The sequence below is a fragment of the Lycorma delicatula genome, chromosome 1 (genome assembly GCF_047948215.1).
Source record: "Lycorma delicatula isolate Av1 chromosome 1, ASM4794821v1, whole genome shotgun sequence".
Classification (NCBI taxonomy): domain Eukaryota; kingdom Metazoa; phylum Arthropoda; class Insecta; order Hemiptera; family Fulgoridae; genus Lycorma; species Lycorma delicatula.
In genome coordinates, this window is record NC_134455.1 from 251,576,807 (window position 1) to 251,597,276 (window position 20,470).

General features: G+C 32.8%; 1 protein-coding gene across 3 annotated transcripts in view; it reads left to right on the top strand.

Moving 5' to 3' along the window:
• Positions 1–1,167: 1,167 nt before the first annotated feature.
• The window catches only part of Osi24 (Protein), a 144,740-nt gene continuing 125,437 nt past the window's right edge, over positions 1,168–20,470 (top strand). The window contains exon 1 of one of the 3 annotated variants that reach the window (XM_075354854.1): positions 1,168–1,299. The gene's annotated coding sequence lies outside the window, so the exon portion shown is untranslated. Of the gene's footprint in view, positions 1,300–17,860; positions 18,017–19,620; positions 19,742–20,470 lie in introns of those variants that run through there. The other 2 variants (XM_075354855.1, XM_075354856.1) reach the window with 2 other exon arrangements.

Genomic DNA, 20,470 nt, shown 5'->3' on the forward strand with positions numbered 1-20,470 from the left:
AATTAAAGATATAATTATTAACATAATTTTTTGCCAAATTAAGGGTTAAATCGCTGTGACTTAGATTCGTTTCATTAAAAATGTATTGACATTACCTAGTTTCATAATACTCGAACGTTTTTGGATCTGTTTAAATATATACCGAGTAAATATTGAATATGTCATATTATAATTTGGGAAAAACAAGAATTCCTTCTCCTAAGGTTCATTCGTTCCGAAAACAACTGGAACATCTCGGAGATTAACAACCTTAGAACTGAATGGTGTAAATAAATGCTGACAGGTGAAGCCGTGTTTGATAATCCGGTTTACGTAGATCGCACAAGTTAAACGTTGTCGGATTTTTGCTTCTTGTGACTACGTGTATTGTCTATATGGTTTAATTACATTTGAAACCAAAATCGTTCAGAATTTTACTACTATAACAGAAAAAATTTTGTGCCTTACGAATAACATTCCTTATTAACGTTATAACGTACCATTAGTTATATTTAATCAATATTTTAAGTTACTTAATGTTAATTTTATTAAGTTTATGTAATGCTTAAAGTAATAAAATAATATTATTACATCCAAACAATTTTTAGAGGTATTAGTCGTCAATTACGCTATTATTAAACATAATTCTTATAGTTATGGTTTTCGCCTCTCCAAATTATAATGAAGGATACAATAAAAAAAAAAAAAAATTCTGTTCGGTTAAATAGAAATAAGTCATATAAATTAATACTTTTCGCTATGTACTGATTTTATCTGTGAATTACAGATGTGAATATTCTCCTATTCTATTTTTTTGTGATTTTTGATATCATAGTGTATAACATTAACTTTATTAGATTTCTTAGTACAAAAAAAAATCTGTTGGCGTGCAGTATTTTAAGCGTTGTGTTTAAACCGTATCTGCCTAATCACCTGAAAAGTAAGTTTATTGATATGATAATACTTGCGTACTACTGTGGAGCATTTAAGTGAAGGTGTCGGTGTGTTTTTATTTTTATTATTAAAGTATGCGTATGAGGTAACCTCTAGCAGTTACCGGTTGCACCTAAAGATAATGCGTGGGGACTAAGAGTGAACATTTCGATCCTGAGTGGTAGGGAGTGGTCGGACGGTTAAGCGGGGCACGCTCCCAGTCTTAGTGCGATATGACCTAGTGACCTGGTTGTGGCAGGAACTCGACCTTGCCTTCTAGGATCAGTCTTCGTTTGCAGGTTCTTGGTCCTGCTCGTCCTTAACGCGTTAGTCGTCTCGCTCACCAACTGTTCTCTCGGACGACTACATATTTCACACGATAACGAGGTAACCAAACCATTGTTTTTACCTTATCGATTGATAATATTATAATAAATATTTGTTTCTTAAATTCTTCAATTTCTGCATTATTGCTTACAACTACAGTAGAAATTATAGCTTAACCTGTTTTGTCTTTTAAGAAGTACTTCAGCTTTTAAAAAGCTTTTCAGTGACTAATATCAGGATATATTTATTCCGAAATGGTATTGTTAGACTAATTAACTTTACAAAAACGAAGTAGTTTACTCAATGAAAAAAAAGATAGAGTTTTGTAATGCTATATAATCGTAGTGTTTTTAAAACGTATTCAAATTAAGTACGTGTGTAAGAAAGAACACATTTCACTCAGAATTGTAACTATTGAAAGATAACAATGTTCTGTTATAATAATTGTTAAGTTGCCTACCGTATTTAGCTGTTTTTTATGATATTAGTACGCTTATTAACATGTTTATTTAATAGGATACGTGTTACACTCACCGTAGCGGTTTTTAGTTCGGTTAATAAGAGTAAATACTCAAGTGCGGTAACTCGTTTTTAAGGACTGAAAAATGTATATTCTATGTCGATTTCTGATTGCCTTATACGGATGGTCATTCTCAACCAATTTGCTTAAAGATTTTGTGAGGAATAGAAGACGTTTACTGAGAAGAAGACTAGTTTCCAGTCTGCTTTCCAAGTAGTAGTTTCACTTCTTAAATTGATTTTATCGAAATTGATTTTATATTTTTATTCCGTTGGTAATACAATTAATTATGTATATCTTTGTATGTTGTAAGTACGCCATCATTTTAATTTTAATGTTGTGCAATACTTTACGTATCTATACAGAATAAAAATGATCAGTTTTAACTTCTTTTCTGACAAATGCACTTATGAAATTATACTATCAGTACGTAGTATACAAAATAATTTATTATGTAACTAAAATAAAACGACACCACACAATTTGTTTTAATTAATAATAGTAGTAGTAATTATTATGTTTATTACTTTTAAATGTTTGCGCTATTTCAGAATAAAATTACCCTTGTATCGCACAAAGAAGTAATCAAATACATCTATAAATTAACTGTTTTATCTTGCCGTAATATTTTCTTAAAGAAATCTAAATTTAAAATTACGAAACTTATAACTTCTTTACATAGAGGTGAGCTTTAAATGAACGATTTTACGGCTTTTTGTTTAAATGGTTATTTAAATTACATTTCAGTTAAATTTAAACTTGTTTAATTTGTTGTGGATCAGTTATGCTTGGAAGATCATAGTACAAATGTCTATTTATATTGTTTTGAAATTGACGAGCTTTTCGAGATAGAATTTGAGTTTTGAGTTTGTAACAGACAAACTTTCTCACTCCATTCGTTAACAGTGATGCTCCCCACAGTTTCAACTATTTTTGCGATCACTTTGCGTATTTTGATAAAACTGCCTTACACAGTATTAAAATAATAACTGTTCAATTTAGTTTGAGAAATAAATAACTGTGAAATGTACCGTACTGTTCAGTCTGCTGATTATATGATGATGTTGTGCACCCCATTCCTTCTTCTGATTGACAAGCCCTTAATGTATTTTGTAATTTATTATTGATAATGTATTCCAATCTAAATGTGCTTTAATTTTTGTTCTGCAAATACTTTGGGGAATAAACCTATTCTATAAAGATCATGATATGTTAAAAACATAATTTATCCAATGAGGGAGAAGAGCCCCCTAAATTTCATAAAAAAATATTTTTTAATAGATTGTTTAGAAACTGAAAGAAGGTAAAGGTGCTTGGTATATAGAAAAATGGACGGTTGATGTTTTATCAATTAATGAATGGCAATTGTTGGGAATTATTGGAACGTATTGTGCAGATTTAATTTCTTCATCAATAAAAGATATGTTTGATAGCAAGTAGCTAATTCCGGTTTGAAAACTGTATTTCATCGAATAAGGGCGAAACCTCAACAAAAGAATTTGAATTGATTATAAATTTTGGTCAATTGTAGTTGAAATAAGAACAATTGGCAAGTTGAACATATTTTCGAGTAGTATCTATTGTAATAATTCTAGTACTGTGAATCAACAAATAAAAATCACACTATCAGACAAATGTTTTGATAAAATTTGTGTGTAATTTGTAAGTGTGTAGATTCTAACAACTTTGAGTTCACTTTTTGGTATGAACAGTGGTCGGCTTAATTTTAAGTAAAATTTAAGGAAAAATTCATCACAGATAATAAAAATCAACATTAGTTACTTTCCTACAAACATAACCGTAAAAATTTTAGGTGAATTGGACTTGTAGTGATTTAATCATTTCTCATTTAAAAAAAAGCTGTGATTCGAAGAAAATTCCCTAGTGCTCTTAATTATTTCGTTGCTTTCAGTTCTTTCTTAACTTGCTCCTCATTTTTCGGTTTACCTTTTCATAAATTTTGCATTTTTAATGAATGTTTAATCTTCAGCTGAATTCATTAATTAAATCTATGTAGAAAATGTGTTATAAACATTTTAAAAATTAAAAAAATTGAGTTACCACCTCTCATTAAAAACATTACTTAGAAAACAGTTTAAAATCGCTGCGATGTTTTATTTTCAGTGTTAATGAAAATTACATTATTATATATTATATTTCGTATTTTTCGGTCTCTAGAGGTAGAGTGGTTTATCTGTTTGTTCGCATTTTATATAAATTAGCAATATTTGCGCTGAATAAAAACACACGGACAGATTTAATTGGTTTTACTTACGGAGATAAAAACAACAGCTACTACTATTACTACTACTACTACTACTGTTACTGCTATTTTACTATTTACGAATTTATGGTACTAGAATATTTATCTTGCTGGTTCCAAAAGTATGACAGAGCGAAGGGAAATTATTAATGCATATGTTAGGTTACGTTCGGAATTCAGAGTAATATTTACGTTTACTTTTTAAACTTTCTAATTGACGTATATTATTTATGAAAATATAATTAATGACTTAACATTTATAAGTCATAAGTTTTAAAAGATTTCTCTTAGAAGCTAAGTCGCTAGCCAGCTATAATCAGTGCTGATAAGAGAAGTTCGATAAAGAACAGATGTAGTGCCAGCTTTGTGTGCGTGAAAGAGGTAGCCAACGCTTGTTTCTGCTTGATTATTATTATCTTTCGGTAATAATCAAAAATGGTTGTGTTGATAATTACTTTAACTGCAATTTAATAAAGATGAACTTGTTTATGAGTGATTTTTCTTGGTTGAATGTTTATATTTTTTTCGTTATAATCCTATTTCTTATTCGAAAATAGAAAAAAAATTATTTACATTTTATCAGACTCACCGTAGTGAGTTAAATACTTCCAGTATTGTCTTTTAAAATTCAAAATTTTACGAAAAACATGCGCGTAATGGCAAACTCAAGCCAAGTTCTCTTTATTGCTAAAAAAGATGATAGATGTCATTAAATCTTATATCTGATGAAGGTGTCTCCGCAATTTAATTACTTTTAATGTATTTTTGATCTTAATTTGTTTATATTTTAATCAGCTTTTGCGCAATTTTGCACTAATGCACAATTTTTGCTTTCAAGAATAAAGCGTGTAATGTTGTTTGTTGAAATAAAATAACGATCTCACTCCGCAGAGAATGTAAGCTTTTCCTCATTTGTAATACTTGGATCACAGAGCCAGAGATCATCTTTTGTAATTATTATTAAACTGTTAAATCAGAGGGCCGCCTCATTCGTTAATATTTAAACTAGTAACTATCATTATTTTTTAATCTAGTGGGTGATTGATTGTGTGCTTAAGAATGGTATACATTAAGATATCCAGCGAATATTTTATCGCTGTCTGAACTGTATCAGAGCTGTAGGAAGGTTTACCTGATTTTGTACCAAGGTTAAGCTTAAGTACTTTGATTCTACATTATCATTCTTCTTGAAAATATGAAACCTTTGGCTTTATATTACAATTTGGAAGAAGATTCAGCCTTCCGTATTTGGAAAACTCTGTTTTTTAACTAATGACAGCTATATATCACATATATAAATTTCATTTTATCTATTGATATACACTGAATCAGTCCACTGAAATTTTTACACATAAAGGAAATTTGTGAGGGGAAAATTGAGTATATATATGTATAGAAAAAAATGATGAATTAGCGAGGTTTTGTTCCGTTTTAACAAAAACTTATGTAACATAAGTTTAGTGAAAGTTAACATTACGTATAGTTAACAACATTCTTTTTTATCTACTCTTCGTAGGTAATCATTTGCATCCAAGTTATTGGTTTTGGGATTATCTTATAACCAAGTATTTAATCTTTGTCTTTCATTCGTTTAGATAGCTTTAAATGAATACACTTTTTTTACACAGTAAAAAAGAAATTAAATGGTATTTCTATAAATATAAAACATAAATAAAATAAAACTACCTTCTAATAATGCTCATAAAAATTTAATTTCTTACATATTTTTTTCATGTTGTTAATGATGCCACTGACCACTGATAATTAAATTATTAGCTTCAAACATATGATTATTTATCTTTACCCCAGCTGTCTGCTTTGTTTATTGCAGAAACTACTATGTATACAATTATATATTATATAATGGTATATATATATCCTACCATGTCATGTCAGGATTTGAAAAAGTAAAGCAGCAAGATTAATAAAAAAAAAGGTTGACTAGACTTTCCAATAAACGGGAATGTAATGAATTAAAAAAATGACCCATAAGTGAACAATTTGCTTAAAAGGTTTATATTTAATGAGTGTAAAAGCGTATAATAATAATTAACTTAAATTATTTGAATATCCTCATGAAATCTATTAAAAAGTATTAAGATTTGGTATCAAAATAAGCACTGAAAATCTGTTTAAAAATTATACATACTTTTTATATACATGTATTTCATATCTGCTTTTATATGCAAATCAGTCTGAAAGTGAATATTTCCTTAGATTTTTTTTTACTGAATTTTAATCGTTTAGATGAAAAATATTGAGACTTATACGATCATTTATTTCGAATACTTTTATGAGACCATTTTAGTGGCTAGAGTTGCATTTCTTCATTATTGAGGTTATGAATTAAGGTTTTCATTTATAAGCAACAAACATTGAAATGTTGTAATATGATTGTTTTTTTACGATGGAGAAATCGTTCTGGTTCATGAAAATAACGGGAGGAGCATAACGCTTTTCAGCAGATTTTTCATTACTTACTTTGAGTATTCGCTAAATGACTGCAAATGAAGTGGTAAAAGTGACTGCAAATTAATGGAGTATTCTACAACTTCGACGTAAATCGATATTAGTTTATACCAAATTTGTCGATTTTTTTTAGCCAATTTAAATAAATATAGTTTAATAAAAACCACTGGATCTTTTCAATATACTTGAAGAGAATGACAGTGAACGAATTTCAAGAAGCCTGTCGATTTTTAGCTTGCGCTAACTTATCATAATAATTGCGCTAATCAAGTGCAACAGTTTAGTTGAATCTGAAGACCTGTTGGTTCAATAAAACATGCTGACTCGATAGGGGAAGACACCCTCCACCACCCAATCCGTACCTAGCCCTTCAGGGCTTTACCGGAGGTGGTCTTTAAAACCTCGGCATATGACATAATTCAGTCCGCATAAGCCAGGATGCCACCGATGCGAATGCCATAAGCGACATTCCCATCGGTGTATTACTATCCAACTCAAACAAAACATATCAACCAAGTCTTAAACAAGACTGAATGAACTAAATTATAACGACAACGAAGGAACTGAACTACCTACCCGAATACGTATAAGTAAGTTCAACACACAATGCAAAAAAAAAGAATATAAAACATAAAACACGAACACTGCAACAACTAAAACAAACAAAATTAAAAGAAAACATAACTGAAAATAGAACAATAACAAAAGTAAAAGTGTGGGAAAAATCTAAATGGGGCTCTATATCCCTTCAGCAATCCTTTCTTTTGTTAGACTATGAAATTATCCACAATTGCCCATTCTCCAGTTTAAACGGAGATCCAATGCCGATCCGAGAAGATGAAGCCGATGATGGTCTCCGTGCACATCAACTCATACTTTGTGCATTAATAAAGGACATCATCCAGTTGTCCACACTGAAGATACTTCCCGAATCAACTAGGTCAAATTTCTGCCATCTGTCCCTGAAAGCGCCATGGCCGGAAATAGATTACATCACATATTTATTATGGTGTACCCAAGAGGCGTCCCGTAATCCAACAACATTTGGAAACAGATCGTGCGTATAACGCCCACCCTCTGTCTTATCGCCCCCTAACTTGCCACAAGGCATTGCCATGTTATTCAATTCTCGAATTTTATCTGAAGTCAACTCACTGAACGTTTTAGCAACATAACGCTCCTGCTTCTCAGAAGCAATCAAATCTATCGGTTTTACGCCTGCAATCACCAAGATTGTTTCCCGTGAACTAGTACGGTAACCATCTGTTACCGTTAAAAATGTAAGACGTTGAGCTCTCAATAATATGTTCCGAAAATTTTTATATTTTAGCCTATTCGCCCAAACAAGCGCCGAATATAACATAATAGACTCTCACACGCTCTTGTATAGGATGCTTATGGCTTAAAGTTAAGGCTCTAGTCTGGTTTGACCACACGTCGAATATCCAAGAAGGCACTACAGGCCTTCTCCGTGACGTATTGAAGGTGCTTCTTAAAGTTTCTCATCAAGAAAGACCCCGAGGTATTTTTGAACCTGAAAATATTTGATACGCTGGTCTGGCTTCGAAACTCGAATTTGCCGACTCACTGCCAAACTACCTTTGAGGAGCATGATCGTGGTCTTCTCCAGGCTAAACGTCATTTTATGTTGATGACCCCACAGCTCAAGCATCCTGCAAGCTTGAGTGGCTCGGAGTTCTACCTCCCTCCGCGAGCATCTCTAGAACACGAAGAGCCCATCGTCAGCATAAGCCATGATGCGACACCCGTTGGGCAACCTCAGCCTCAGCAGAGAATCCCACAACAAAGGACCTAACACGCTGCCGTGGGGACATCCCTTGGACAGCGACTGGCCAACTTCATGGCTGCCCTCGTGGTATAGCACATCCCGATGACTGAAGTAACTTTGCATGACCTGCAATTGACTTTCTGTACATTCTCTCCTCTGGAGTTGGTAAATGGCAGAGGGCCATCATAGATTATTAAATTCTCCGGAAATGTCCAGGAAAATTCCTAGACATATACCACCTCACTGGTCACGTTACTCATTACATGGAGTATGTACCCTTTTCGGGACGAAACCCGTTCTGGTTCTTCATCAATAAGCCTTGCAAAGTCAGCCTCTCATTTATACGCAAGTTCAGAACCTTTTCAAAGACCTTACGAATAACAGGAAGCAACGTCAAGGCCCTATACGACGAAGTAACAGCGAGATCCTTGTCACCACCTTTAAACAGCAATCTCCTTCTTTCAACACACAGGGAAGTATCCGCCAAACAATTTATTAAATATTTGTGTGAAAACTCTCACATCACCCCAACCGAGCGAACAAGAAGTTCCATCGTTATTCCATCGAAACCCCTGGGGCCTTGCTCGTACCTAAATTGCAGATAGCACCTCGAACTCAGTTATTTCCAAGGACACTGCACCTCTGCGAAACTGAGCGACCTCACGCTGATATGCGGTCTCTTCAGATTCACTATCATTGGACAGCGAATCGTCAAATAATTTGTGAAGAATTTCAGACTTGTCTGAAACTACCCAAAACCTGGTCGAGATAGCGGACAGAAGAACATTTTTTTGTCGTTTGTGTCCCAAGACCCTATATACCACGCCCCAGGGATCCTTGTTCCCCTGCTCGTAAACAGAGGAACGCCAGGAATCCCTCTTCGCAGTCCAAACTTTATAATAATAATGAGATCTCCATTTTCTGTATTCAACAACAAGAACCGCCCGCCGTTCCGCAGGACCCTCAAGCTGAGGCGCCCTCCGTAATCGACAGACAGCCCTCTTTAAGTCTGACAACTTCCTTCTCCAATACGGTGCAAACCTCTTCCAACCCGAACTACGGGAAGTTGAACACTCAGCGTCGTCAATGAAAGCAGTCGACAAACCCTCTGCCAGGTTCTCCAGATCCAAGACATTCAGACTCCGATCCAAAACTCGAAGCCTGGCCGAAAGAAAGTTAACAAATTTTCTCCAGTCCGCATGCCTGTACAAGAATCGACCCTCCTGAACCGAAGGTTATTGATTGTTAAAAATCAGTGAGACAAAGAAATCTGTCACATTTTGTTTTGTAGCCCTTTGTCTTAATTAAAAACTACCGCCTTGTATTTCAGAAGTGCCACATTTCTTGTTACATCAATTTTATTTGTATCTATTTTTTTTATAAACAATTACGAGTTATCTTCTAATACGAGCTACTATATACGAATTAGAATTATGGTTCTTTTTGATATCGAAGATGTTTAATAGAGTAATAATATGACCAAAATTCAAAAATCGAATTTAGAGTTGTGGCAGTCTTGAAGCAGACGGAATTTTCCAGAGGCTACTTGGTTATGAGTTAAGGTTAGCGAAATATTTCGCATTGATTTCTGTTCCAAGGATGAAATAAAGTCTTACTGAAATTCTCGGGACTACAATTTTTGTTTCAAACAGCATTACGATTCGTAACGAAATTTAAAAAGCAGGTTTAATTTTCTTTTGGTTTTTCATTCAGTAGTTATATCAAAATTCATTCAGTTGTCATAAAAATTTTTTTATGATGAATTATACACCAAGCGTAAAACTTGTGCTGTAGGAATATGAAATGGAAATTTTGTACTGTGCGAAAAATGCCATGCCTGGTCGGAATTCGAACCCGGTATTTCAGGATGATAGGCCAAAACGTTCCCACTTCGCCACGGAGATCGGCTTAATAAAAATGATTATTACTTTATTATAAATTTTATATTTTATTGTTAATTTAATCGAAATGTCTATTGTTTCACATTGTTTGTATTTTAATTAAAGATTTTGAGGACCTTTAAAAATCCGCCACAGTTACAGAATTATTAGTAAGGCTGTATCATACAAAGTTCAACAATAACAGAAAATTTGTGTTAGTTTTTGTATCGCAGTCGGGTCAGATTCATGAATGGATTATTTTAATAATAATGAATGGATTATTTTAATGCTTGTAGGGACCAGTTTTCTGTTTACTTTTAAAAGAAAATCTTTTTTTAAGATAAAAACCGAGCTGTTAGAATCTATCTTAGTACCAGATAAATGTTGTGGAAGTGTATGTTTATTTACTCATTTCGGTAAATGTTGCCAGAGTTAGAGTTATATATCTGCAAAAGATTAACAAAAATTACTTGAAAACAAATGGAAAATAAAAAACTAGTTTTAAAACACGTTCGAATATCTATCTCGCGTTACTTGATGCGAGAGATTATGTACAATGTACAATTCACAACAAACGTTATTTATAAAAATGTAACTTATAAAAGAGAAATTTGCAGTAAGAGTTACGGATGTTTGAATGTCTATATCACAGCATTTATGTATAGGAATATTTTGAAGCCAGCTTTATGAATCCAAAGTCAGTTATATTATCCTACAAAATTTTCAAGGTTTTTAAAAAACCACTTTCGCGTAACTTAAACTTTATAATGAAAGTGGTATGATAGGTCAGTACTTTCTAAAACGGATAAAGCTATTAATTGATCTCGTTATTGTCTATTTCCTTTTTGTAACTTATTTTACATGTTTTTAACGTGGGAGTTTGAAAACTTGTTTGTCAATAGCCGTTTTTCTTAGAGTTAATATAAAGATTTCTTAGTTCGAATATTGTATACGCTTGATAGTAATTAGCTTCATATCCTTGATAGTAATTCTACAGTTTTAGTTTTTTTTCATAGGTTTATTAGAATATGGCTATATGACAAAATAGTTTTACTATCTAAAGAAAACGAATTTCTTAAGGTAAAATGAGGCATATTGACATAATCCAACTTAAACAAGTTTTGTTGTTTTTATTCGTAAATTTATTTGTGTAAAATATTATAATTAATTGATCGTAACGAATTTTATACAAATTCTCTTACAACTAGGAGTGTTTAAATCTTTACAGATTAATAACCGTTTATTCTTTAATCATTCAACTTTTAAAACTTTTATTTGAACATTTTTTAACCCATTGATTATGGTTTCGTTTGCTTAAGAAAGTTGTGCGGTTAAATAACAATGAAGAAAATTGCATTTGTTTTTTTTAGATAATATTGCGTTATGCTTTGGTATACTTTAATAAATAAGGTAATATACTAAGTTACAAATTAATTAATCTTCCATTTGCAGTCTATCTACAAAGCTATTCTTTTCAAACGAAAAATTCTTTTCAGTCATAGTCAAACAACATATCTCAGCCCCGAAGGAAAAGACATCCGGTCGCCACCCCCCCCCCCCGGCAAGCCATATTGGGCTTTAACGGAAGTCGTCTTTCGCCCTCTAACTTTTTACATCTCATACTAATAAGTCAGGCCTCGTTGGGATGCCACTGAAGTAAATGCCACGGTAAACATTTACATCAGTGATTTATAAAATCAGTTTTGCCGTCGCTGCAGGCTTCATCCGGACATCTTGAATGTCCTACATAGTTGCCCTCTGAACTAGCTAACCGAGTTCGCGGAAGCACAAATCCCCCGCCTAGTTCTACACTTTACAGAACCGATTTGTGCGTCTCATAAATAATAATGTCTCATAATATTCACGGCAATTTAATAAATAACATACCACCAAAAATGTTGTTCGCAACAACGAAATTTATTCCTAGTTCCCTTAGTGAACTCAAACTTTCAGTTCATACCCCTGAATTGGTTTCTTTTATGGACTCCGGTGTGGTTTACCAGGGAGAGGCGGACATACCTCCTACTCCCACTCAGCTCCATCGCAGAGTCCCGCTTAACATTTACTTTCACTTACAACCATCGTCAAGATGCCGCTAACCTCACGGCTGCATGGGAATCCATACCCTCGGCAGTGCAGTCGCCATTCCGACGATAGTGACGTTTACTCATTCAAAACGACGGTACACCTCACGGCTGCATGGTTGCCCATACTCTCGTCAGTGTAGTAGTTGTTTCGCCGACAGCCAAAATCATAACAATAGTCACCATTAATTTACTAACTAACCGTGGCTCGATGCAACACGCCTACTTCCGACCAATCAAATGTCCAAGCGGTCTCTAGCCACCCGGAGTGCTACTCTATTTACACCCGTTCAGTCGTTCTGCTCAGGGCGAGGAAACGGAGGAAGCCAGCCACGATAGTCTGTTTTCTGCGAGTTTTCCAGTCGACTCGCAGATCAAGAAAGGAATTTATTCTCTCGAGCTCCCTAACAACTCTGATACGTTCAGCCTCGTACCGGGGACAAACATAAAGGACATGGTCCGTAGTGTCATCGACCCTATAGTCCGGGCACAAACCCGAATCAGTCAAACCAAACCCAGCCAAACTATTCCTGAAAGCACCATGTCCTGAAAGGAATTGAGTTGTGTACCGATTGGGGGAGACCCACCAAATTTCTCCCGGCTCCCTAACATTTGGATACCATGCGTGTATCGACCGGTAGAAGAATCGTTACACCTGACTTGTCAAGAATCAAAATCTTGGTCTTCAATTTCCAGTATACGCCCAGAAGTAAGAAGGCCTCCCTTCTTAAAAACATACCGTTTGCTACCGTTTGCCGTTCCGGTTGCTACCGTTTGCCGTTCCGTAGTTATAATATCAATGGGTTTTATGCCAGCGAACACAGAGATTTCCTCTCTCGAAACAGTTCTGTAGCCTCCGACAACAGCTAACAATAGAAGACGCTGGGCTCGCAATAAAATGTCCCTACAACATTGAAATTGTAAACGATGAGTCCAAATGGGCGCGGCGTACAACATTATGGACTTGCAGACACCTTTGTAAAGAATATGCATGGTATGATAATTCAACCCGCAGTCGGGATGAATGTCTCTACCAACACAAAAGAAGGTATCAATAGGTCTTCCTTGCAATAAACTGAAGGTGCTCCCTGAATTGAAGCCTCTCATCAAGGATGACACCCAGATATTTTTGAACGATGACATATCGTGGGTGACGGGTCACGGCTAGACGACCTTTAAGATAGACAGTAGTGTTTTTCTCCGTTCTGAAACCCATCTTATGCTGAAGAATCTATAACCTTATTACTTTGCATGTCTGTGTCGCTCTGAGCTCTATCTCAGCACGCGAGTTACCCTCAACCAGCAGCAACTCATCGTCCGCATAAGCCACGATGCGGCAACCACTAAGTAACCGCAACCGCATTGGAGAGTCGAACTCAACGACCCAGACGAGTGACCTAGAACAGTGCCCTGTGGACAACCTTTTGACAGGGTCTTTCTTACTTCCAAACCGCTGTCAGAACGACGGTTCTGTTGCTGAAATAACTCGGGAGAGTCTCAATCTCATTTTGCGTGCAGCCACGCTGTTGCAACTGAACCAATGCAGAGGGCCACTACAAGTTACTGAAGGCCTCGGATATGTTCAAAAAGACGCCGAGTACATATTTTCACTCGCTGGTCGAAACCAAATCCATTACCCTATGAGTAGCACCCTCTCTGCCCTTGCCAGGGCGGAAACCATACAGGTTGTCCATCAACATATAGTTAGAAGTCAACCTACTATTCATACGGAGGTACAAGACCTTCTCGAAAACCTTATCTACTACAGGCAAGAGGGTCAGAGGCCGGTAAGAAGAACTTACAGTGGGGTTCTTGTCGCCACTTTTGAAGAGAAATTTCAATCATCACGTTTCCAACACGCTGGGAAATATCCAGGAAAAAGCATCCTATTAAAACCCCTAGTCAGGGGACCAAGAATCACTGGCAACATGCGAACAAGAAGTTCCACTGTGATACAGTTATATCCGGGGGCTTTATTTCTAGCCAGGCTACAAATTAACGTCTCAGTAATCTCAGAAGACAAATTCTCAGAGCGAAAACCTACACCTTCCCTTCGACATCAATGATAAGAAGTTTCAACAACCGAAGTATCATCTGGAAGCAGATCGTTCGTAGTCCAACAACAACAAAAAATTAAAAAAAGGTAAAAAGGTAAATTAAAAAATGTAATGTAAAATGAAACAAAAATAACAAACGATGTAAACAAACTGAATAAATTAATACCAACAGCTACCCACCGGGCTGGTCTAGTGGTTAACACATCATCGCAAATCAGCTGATTTCGAAATCAAGAGTTCTAAGGTTGAAATCCTAGTAAAGGTTTTAAAACTTTTATACTGCTTTGAATACTAGATCGTGGATTCCGGTGTTCTTTGGTGGTTGGGTCTAACCACACTTCTCAGGAGTGTTCGACCTGAGACTGCGCAGAATACACTTCATTCACATTCATGTATACCAAACTCATTCATTCTCTGAAGTAATATCTTACGGTGGTTCCGGAGGCTAAATATAAAAAAATAAAAAAAAGAGAATACTAACAGCTGTGCAACCAAGCAAACAGTCTTTGCTTACCGTAGGCAAACACCAGAAAATAACATTTAAAACAAACAAAAACGAAACAGAACGACTAACAGTAACATAAAACAACAAAACTAACTCAAAAACAGAAAAAAAAACAACTAAATTATAACACAGAACCGTAAGGAAAACTGCAGAAATACGGAGCGGGAAAAAAACACGTTCGAACGCATCGAGAGCTAATACAACCTCCCAAAAATGTTACTAATTGATTATTCTATTATTAACTTATGTCAAGTCTTCTGATTAAAATATAAGGGATATTTTCAAATTATATTTGATATTTAAGGTTAGGTATAAGCTATTAACTCTAGATGCGATGGCCTAGTTAAAATACAAAATGATTACAGCGTACGTGATAATATTTTATACCATTTTGACCTCCTAATTTTTACTATTTAATTAAAACGTAATTAAACAAAGTAAATGTATTGAAACAAAGAAATTTTGTGTATATTAAAGATTCGTTTTTTTAAACGTTTTGTTTAACAGAATGAAGGTTTAACAGGAATAAGTTAAAAAAATACGATTGTTTTAGGTTAGTACATAAACGAACAAGAAATTTAAAAAAAAACATATATTTTTCTAATTATTTTATATATATATTTTTTTGTAGAATAGAATTAATTCTTCTTGATTAATAATTATAGGAAAGTATTATTAAAACTGTAAATAAAATAAGCTGGTCCTGCTTTTGTTTCCCGTTGTAAGTATTCATAAATTGGTGTTATTATACAGTATTTAAATTAAATACTTTCTTGAGGAGCGTAGTTATTATGCTTTTCTTTATTTAAATTTTACTTTGATATATTGTACAATCATACAAAATTTTATCAAATTCAAAGTTCTTTTAAAGGTATAATTTTACTACCTATGACCAACTAACTTATGCTACCGTGACCAAAACTGAACATTTTCACTGGCTAATCATAATAGTGTATCTGGTCTTAGATTCTTTTTATTAAACACCAATAAACCGTTTTTATTTGTAATTTCTAAGAGCATTTCACTTCTTATTTAGTGTTGACTTGTTACCAGTTTTTGACTTATCTAATTTTTATCACTTCCTAAGTTTTACGGTTTACCCAAGAATTCGAAATTTAATCTGTGATATACAATGTCAGTAAAGAATAGAAGAATATGTGAATATGTCTGTGTAAGTTTTAACAGTTATATAGAGAGTGATAATTTTATGCTGACTCCCTTGTGTTTGCCAACGATCAGATCGTTCTTTCTAACAAAAATAACACATTTAAATGTTACGATTTTGTAGGCAAATATTTTGAAATTTTATCTAATTTAATAGAGGTCGTAGCATTCTTCTACTCGTTTCCTACTACATTAAGGTTGGTTTTTGATAAAAAATTACTTTATTAGTTTTAAAATTAACTGATATATTTAACCAGTTTAATTCCGGTTACATTTAGAAAAGGTAGATAGATATTAAATAAAGTTGCGAGATCTAATAACATTTTAATAAGATTAAAAAACTTTAATTTGCAGTTTAAGTATTAAAGTACTACGGTTTAAGAGGAGCTAGAGATAAAAAGTTTTACAAAACTATGGCTTGCAATATGATTGTACCTGAAAGAGATGTAGGTCTTATATCAAAAGGCAGAAGAATAAATGCTATTCTTACGTTCTGTATTAGAAAAAGCTAGAAGAGATAAGAACCGAAAAAATATATGACATTTTTTGACAAACATTAATTTTTCATTTAAATGAGAAAAGTCGTGGAATATCATCAAAACTGGAATATCCACTGATATCTAGAAACTGGTTATTCATGTTGAGTGAACGAATAACTATCGGCCATTAGACTGATTTAATGATTTACCAGTTTTGAAGGTTTTTTTTTTGTTAGTGCGGAGTGACCATAAAACTCTTTTACATGAACAAGTTCTAATTTAGTAAAAAGAGGAAAGTAAGTTTACAGCTACTCATGAGGGCTACATGAAGAGTGGAGAGGAAGGGAGAGAGTTTAGGAGAGAAAAGTCAACATTATAAAAATTATATTTTCAAATAGTGAAACTGACATGTGAAACTAACATGTTATTATGTTCTTGATTTTAAGATACTGAAGCTGGGATTGGAATCTAAAAAAGAAGACGTCAAACTAGTTACCTATGATTTTTACCTAATATTGCTACTTTTTTGACGTCAGTTGGTTCTCCGGAAATGAAGAAAATACTGGTTGAAAGTGTCTTCTTTTTTATACAATATTAATAAAATTTCACTTTTATTTGTTTAGAAATGTATAAGAGTATAATTATTTATTTACATGAATGCGGCTGGCCAGTTGGTGTAGAAGTTATTATGCTGTTCTCTAGATCACTTTGTCTCAAGTTTCCCGGTAAAGGTCTAGCATTTTTCTACTACAATTTAACCTATATCTATTTCATAAATTACATACAGAAACATCACTGACATAAAATAATGAAATGAAAAAGAAATAAATTTGAAATTTTTTCTTAAGAAATATTTAAAAATAGAAATAGGTTAATATTTGCCTAAAATCTAAGCGGAATTTTCCTTGCAAAGTCTTGTTTCGGTTATCGTATTCGAACGAAACCACGTAGAAATGGAACAATGTACTCCTGTTTGGTATTTTCCTATACATTTTATTTATCTGGGCTATTTTTTTACGCTTACGCAAATAGTCTCCACCGTGAGGAATTTTAATGTTGATAAACAATGAAATGTAATTAATTATTCAATGGGTTATTTATTTTTGGGCATATAAACCGATCCAGTTTTACATATAAATTTTTATAGGTTTGTAAACTGCTGCTAGTCGAATTTAATGTGTGTATTAATAAATTTAATACGAAGAAAGAATCAATATTTTAAATTTTGAACAAGTACTGGCAGGACAGGCTTTCGGCATACGGCAAATATATTTGACACAAACTTAGAATCGGTGTCGGGAGGGTGGTTCTTAATTTAAAAGGAGGGAGTCGGACCTAGGTAATGAAGAAGGAGGTGTCCTACTTATCTCTGTCAGTTGTAATGTGGCTGCGGTCGGATTTGAACCACAAGTGGATTTCTCCTAAATTATATTCCGTTTGTTTCGTCTAAGTTACCGTAGATCAATTTTATAGGTAATTTTACGTTTCTAATTCCGTTTGATATCCATCTGATTTTTGTTTATAGAAAAGAACTAAGTGCTGCAGATTGTATTATTTACATTTTCTGGTAAGTACTATAATTTGCATGACAGATCAATATTTTTATTTTAAATGTTAGAGACTAAAATTCAATTTTTGAAATGTTAGGAAGATACGACTTAGCTTAGAACTTTTTTGATTAGGTTATTTCATAATTCTATCGAAATTGATTTAGAATAGAAATAGAGATAAAGTTAATGATGTAATAAGATGTTAGAGTTCTATTTTTGTTTGAGAGAGTTCTTTAGCGCCTTCGTATTTATTGATTTTTATTTGAAGTGGTTTAAAACGTTTGGCCATATTTGCTAGTTTTAAGGTTATTACGAAATATCATTTTGTCTTTTAGTTATGGTTAAAAGTATTCTATTCCTTGGCGTACTATAGCTTACAGGCTACTGTGAAATTATTGATAATACATCACGTGGGTTCCGATTTTTAAGAAATCTTCGAAATCCATTCAAACTTGAATAACATTAGCTATAATATTATCTCTTGTTTATATCTATTTTATATACGTCTTACAAGATCTGCTGAACTGATTCAGTAAAATACTCGTATATCACTATTTTATAAATTAAAAATAACTTCGTCTCAATCCTGTTTTAAATGTTGGCTATATTGTAACTTACAATTTTCACGAGAGCCTGTCACCATCTTAACGAGTAAAAAATTGGGATTTGCTTTTTTTCTGAAAGAATAATAAAAATATTAATAATTTAGGATAAGGTGTTCCATTTTTAATATTAATAACATAGAGCTGAATTAAGGAAAATGCCTGATATTTTTCAAAACTTCAGTAACAGAATAGTAAGTGTCATGAGGAATTGTTTATCAAACTTTAATCAACGATTATTGAATATTTAATGAATCGTCGGACTTATTAATCGTTCTAATTAAGGTAGAAGAATGTTTAGAAAATTAAATGTTTAAAACTTGTCTATTTTTGTCATTAACTGGTTTTTTGTATAATCAAAAATATTATTGGTGCTTGGATAATGTAATATATATTTCAATATTACAATATTTTGTACGTAGTTGTGAGTTACTCTGGTAATATCAGGTCTATTTATATAAATAGCTACTTAAAATTAAATGAAAATAAATGAGATTTTTCAAATAATAGTAAAATAACAACATAAATAAACATTGCTTACATTTACGTTTGTCTAAATAACAAAAGTAAATAAAGGTATATTGTGAAGGACGTGATTAAGAAGTTTAAATATAAGAATAAAATAAATAAATAATGGTAAATAAATAAAAACAAATGGCCGTGAACGCAGAATTATGTTATCGAAATTTCTCCAATTATAATTAAAATATGTTAGTCACAACAGAAAAAAGGATAATTTTTAATACAGGTATTAAAATAATATCTTAAGAATTAATTTTTTTTTTTAAATTGGAAATGGTTTCACGTATACGCATTTGTTCGAAACCTGGTATATAACGTTGCATCTGCATTTGAAGTGTTTTAATGAGGGTGGTAGTTAAGAAAATATTTGTTATAGACACCAAGTTTTTATATATTATTTTTATGTTCTTCTATAAGACTACAGTGAACATGCTTTTTTATTCACTCTACTGACATTGTTAATGATAATGAAAATGCAATACGACTTTGATCATGACCTCGTACAGGTTTGTTGACTTCAAACCTTTTACCTTGTACTAAAGCTAGTATTAAAATATCGTATCTTTGCTTCAGAACTCCTTCACCGGCGGTATGTCGTTGAAACAATACTTCTTAAAGGTGATTTCTTAACTTCTAATATTAATGATTATGATGTAATTTATATATATTAATTATTATGATGTTACTAATATTAATATATTCAAGTTTATTTTTATGTTCTTATATAAGACTAAAATCTCAACCTGGAATTACCATCTGAATGAAAAATTTATTTTTTCAAAATATTTATTTATTTAACCTGTACGGATGAAGTTCAAGTAATTATTATTTTTTTCTTAAGAAATGAAAATTTTTGGTTTAAAACATGTTGATCCGTATTTTTTAAAAAAATATGTTCTCTTTCAATTCTATATGAGTAATAGAAAAATATTTTGCGATACATTCTCGTGCTCTACTTAAATAGCTTGTGTATAATTCTTTATTGTACATATTAATTACAACATTGAATTTTTGTTTTCAGTTTCAAAGAACGTACGTGTTAGCACCAGAGAAGTTTTTTCCTAATTTCGTAACTTTACTGAATGTATTTTTTTCATTATATGTGCATTAATAATGAATAAAACTTATTTTTGCATTATAAATACTTAATAATGTATATGAGTAGATAATTGTGTACGAATAAAAAGAGAAAAGATACTCAGCCGAAACTTTGATAGATTTTCCCATTAAATAATTATTATTTTCCTTGTTTTATGTGTTACAATAAACAAACAAAAGTTATTTACCAAAAAAGTTATCTTTTTATCAAAAAAAGTTATCTTTTTATTTTTAGTAAGTAAAGTAGTA